We start from the raw sequence: 4,538 nt of genomic DNA, 5'->3' as shown, positions 1-4,538 counted from the left end.
ACTGTAGCTGTCTTCAGACATCCCAGAAGAGGGCATCAGATCTCATTACAGATGGTTGTGAGCCACCATGTGGTTGCAGGATTTGAACTCAGGACCTTTGGAAGAGCAGTCAGTGCACTTAACCACTGAGCCATCCCTCCAGCCCCAGATGAGTACTCTTGAACCCAGACATGTATCTGTTGCCAAAAGCTTTATTAGCCAGTTCATGGCTTCGGGGTGGCTGAACTGTCTGATGACACTGGGATTCAGAGCCTGTAGGAATTAAGCTTGGAGGAGCCAAGAGGAGACTAGAGGAAAGAGGGAGTGGTGTTGTCTCTTTGGTGCTCCTATTAGTGCAAGCATTTCTCAGGGCTATAGTTAATAGGGCCTGGTGTTAAAGGGAGAACTTTACATCCTGGTCAGGGGAGACTATGGCAGAGCCTGCTAGGCAGAAGCCAGTGGAGCTGAGAGATGAGCTTCTGTCTCTGAACCATGACATGAAGGCATGACAGAGGAAAGAGCAAGCTGTAGGGTTTTTTAGATAAGGGTTTCAAGTGATTCTAGACAGGAGTAGGTGAGGGTAGTAGCCTTGGGAAGGAGTATACAGGGTTGAGAGGAGGCCAGGAGTCAAGTGAGATATTAGGATTTTTTGTAGAAAGGCGATATGAATAAGCTGAAGACTCGGAGGGGACAAAGGAGAGAGGCTCTTGTGTGACAGGAAGTCCTTGAGCCGATGTAGTGAGAGAATGAAGAGGAGGTGACCAAATGTGAGCTTACGAGGCCTCCCGGGCCTATGGAGGGCTGCTGTTAGCATGGTAAGCACGGTTGTCATCCCTTCTTTTGTTTGTTTGTTTTTGTTTTTGTTTTGTTTTTGAGACAGGGTTTCTTTGTGTAGCCCTGGCTGTGCTGGAACTCACTCTGTAGACCAGGCTGGCCTTGAACTCAGAAATCCGCCTGCCTCTGCCTCCCAAGTGCTGGGACTAAAGGCGTGCGCCACCACCGACTGGCGGTTGTCATCCCTAACTGTTGTATCTAGAGGTTGAGAAAGATAGGCTGTAGGGGCCAAGGTGGGTCCTCTCATTTCTTTCAATCCCCAGAGCCATTCCCCCAAATGTAGTATACAGAAAAGGGTTGGTCAAGTGTCTTGGGGCACCAGGACAGGGACCGTAGGAGTGCACCTCCAAGGTGAGGTGAAACCAGGCATGGCAGGCTTAGCAGGGTCCGGGGGGCTCATCTGAAGGGCCCTTAGCAGCTTTGTAGATTGGGTGAGCAAAGTTGGGAATCCAGGTTCTGTCTCAGCCTGCAAGGAAGAGGAGAACCTCTTCCTTGGTGGATGGAGCTGTGAGGAACGACAGACACTCTGTGACAGAGAGTGGCTGTTAGGGGACAAGAGACAGCCTAGATAATCGATCTGAAGGACAGGAAGCCTAGGTTTGGAAGGGGAGGAGCTGTCTGCTTTGTTCCCTATTGAGTTAAGAAGTTGTGAGTTAAGTGACTGGGAGACGGGTCAAGAGAAAGGAGGTCAGAAACCACCCTGGCTGCAGAATTGAGGGCTCTCACAGAACCTCTGGGGAAGGGCAGTCCAAGTAAGCTTGATGCTCGTCCAATGTTAGGGTCTTCCTGGGTGAAGGCAAAGAGGTGGATCTAGGTGTAGAGGAATTGTGAAGAAAGCATCCTTAAGGTCTGGAATGGTGCCGGGTGGTGGTGGTGTACGCCGTTAGTCCCAGCACTTGGGAGGCAGAGGCAGGTGGATTTCTGAGTTTGAGGCCAGCCTAGTCTATAGAGTGAGTTCTGGGACAGCCAGGACTACACAGAGAAAACCTGTCTCGAGAAAAAAAAACAAAAACAAAACAAAACAAAAAAGTTCTGGAATGGTAAAGAGCGAGCCAGAGAAAGGAATCTGAAAGAGTGTAGGGTTAGGCAGCACCTGACATATAGGAGGGCTGCTGTACTGCTGTATTAATAATCCCGAGGTTCTGGGCAAGGCGGTATGAGCTATTAGCCTTTAGGATGGGCAAGGTGAGGTGTTATAGGTCAAGAGAATAGGCATTGCAGGCTAGGCCATGGCGGAGCACACACACCTTGAGTCCCAGCATTCAGGAGGCAAAGGATCTCTGCATTTGAGGCCAGCCTGGTCTACAGAGTGAGTTCCAGGACAGCCATGGCTACACAGAGAAACTCTGGTTCTTGGGGGAAAATAGGCATTGTATGATACATTTTAAGCCTTGTCTATGTTTTAAAGAGTCATGGTGTGGCTGGAATGATGGTTCAGCTGTAAAGAACACTGGCTGCTCCTACAGAGGGAAGGTAGGGGTGAGGGGGAGGGAGAGAGGGAGAGAGAGAGAGATAGAGAGAGACAGAGAGACAGAGAGAGAGAGAACCCGGTCCAGCCGAATCTCTCAGGGCTGAGCTGGATGATGAATGTCACAGCTCCGTCCAGAGTATAACCACCCCTAGCCGGGAGTCTGTCAAAGCAGGAACTCGTTTTAAGGTATCGATCTTTTTTCTTTATAAAGGGCTGAGAGAGGAGGTAGAGTTTTCTGTTGAGGTGAGATGACATAGGGGGAGGGGAAAGTTGACGAAGGGTATGGGGTGACTGACAGAGCCAACAAAGTTACTCTAAGTCAGCAGTAGCTAGGAAAAGGCAGGCTTAAGCAGGTCGTGCTGAGTCACTCCAGTTCTGAAGCACTGAGATAGTGGCCCAAACCAGGGCCAAATAGGGCCCAACAACAGCAGAGTTCCCAGAAACTGTTTTTGGGCCCCAGGTGCCCCACATGAGTTTAGGATCACATTATCCCACCCCATGCCTTGTTGGTTAGTACCCAGTTAGCACTGAAGCGCAGCAACCACTACATAGGCTCTGATTGGCTGGCCTTAATCAAGGCCAAATTATCAAGAAATCCATCTGAGGTATGTGACAGGTAGTAACACACTTAAATGTCAGGTGTGAGAAACGGTTGGAATACAGCATGCATGTGCCCGATCGGTTGCCCCTACCCTACCTAATATGTGGTTTTTGTTGTTGTTGTTGTTGTTTTGTTGTTGTTGTTTAGTTTTTTGGTTTTTTTTTTCTTTTTGTTTTTGCTTTAAAAGGTTGTTCTGACTCTCTCTGACACGGTTTGGATCCAGAACCCAGCCGTCTTCCTAATATACCGGCTTCTTGAATAAAGAAACTTTTGTTGACTCGAACTTGGTTTTTATAGTGGATTATTTCCAAATTCTCGGACACTAACAAGACCACAACTCCCATCACCCCGTGAACACTGGAGTCTTCAGAGCGCATCCTCCAGAGGTGGGTACCCGGACCATTGACGGACCTGCTGGCTGAAGGGCCCGCCTTCATCAGCCCAAGTTCTCCCACCATTGGTCATCTCCCCCGCTTCTCACTGGAGGGCCGCAGGTGAATGAAAGGGGGCGTGTCGCTACGCTCAGCTCGCCGGAGGAGGCTGGAACCCGGTGCCAGGTGAGAACGCGGCATCCGATCGGCGCCGCGGCTTTTTTGGTTTTGGGGAAAGTTAGAGGCACCTCCGGAGGCTGGCTCAGGGGACCGGGTGGAGGTAGCAGGGACGGTTGCCGTTCTCAGCCAGCTTTGGACCGCCTGGCCCAGTAACTCCCTGGACCCCGGCTGCGCAGAGTCGCCCTCAGTGGCAGACTCTCCCTCTTCTTGCGTGGGGTGGGTGGACACGGAGGCACATGCCCACCCTCCGTGGCTGTGGATGACCCAACCCGCATGTCTAGGTGGGAGTTCTGGCTTCTGCTCATTCTGATCCTGAAAGATGCCCAGGCGCCAGGGCTTGGCCAGGCTGGGCCAGTGTTCGCCTGGGCAGTGGTCACTTTGCGGGCAGGAAGACCCGCGAGAGGCAAGGCCTCGGTTTCCACACCCAGACACCAGGGACTGTGTCCATTACCTGGTTCCAGTGGCCTCCTCAGGTTGTCTGACTCTGGATGGATTGTTCCCTCTGTCTTGAGAGCATTTTAACAGGAGAACCGAAGATGGCAATTGGTCAGAAATTCTACCCCTGCAAAACTCTTAGTTCTGTTCCCCTTTTCCTTGGGCCAGGGGAGGGAGTGGCTTCCCTGTCTATTGCTAGATCTGTTAGAGGGATTGGGGGAGATCGGTAAACAATGGCTAAGGATTGCCTCTCTGGAATCAGTAGAATATGGATTCTAAATCCTGGACATGTAGTCTGTATCTTTGAACCTCAGATTCCCTCTCTGAAAAATGAAAATATTCTGCACAGCGTTAGTATGAGCCTAAAATGGATGTTTGTCAAGTAGTTTTCTTAGTGCTTCGAAATGAATGATGCGCAGGAAATTCTAGTCATACTAGTCATTGAGGAGCAGTTTTTATTCTCAGCCTGGTGGGACCGGAGGAGAGTTGTAAGAAAGAGGGGGTTGGGCAGGCAGAGGTGAACACTAATCCTAGCACTGGAGAGGCAGAGGCAGGAGTATGGGAATGAGTTCAAGACTAGCCTGCTCTCTGTAGCCAGACTCTTTCTCAAAACAAACAAGCAAAACGAATGGGGGTAGAGGGGAGACACAGAGAAAAGGCAGGCTGC

At 50.6% G+C, this 4,538-nt stretch overlaps 1 protein-coding gene across 1 annotated transcript in view; it reads left to right on the top strand.

Annotated features, from left to right (window-relative positions):
- The first annotated feature begins 3,360 nt into the window (after nt 1-3,360).
- Nucleotides 3,361-4,538, top strand: part of Zbtb8b (zinc finger and BTB domain containing 8B) — a 15,235-nt gene continuing 14,057 nt past the window's right edge. Inside the window, exon 1 of the mRNA XM_031378775.1 lies at nt 3,361-3,442. The gene's annotated coding sequence lies outside the window, so the exon portion shown is untranslated. The remainder of the gene's footprint in view (nt 3,443-4,538) is intronic.

The sequence above is a fragment of the Mastomys coucha genome, unplaced genomic scaffold (assembly GCF_008632895.1).
Source record: "Mastomys coucha isolate ucsf_1 unplaced genomic scaffold, UCSF_Mcou_1 pScaffold18, whole genome shotgun sequence".
In the NCBI taxonomy this organism is placed as follows: domain Eukaryota; kingdom Metazoa; phylum Chordata; class Mammalia; order Rodentia; family Muridae; genus Mastomys; species Mastomys coucha.
The sequence above is the reverse complement of the archived record's forward strand: the minus strand, read 5'-3'. Positions and strand labels throughout refer to the sequence as shown.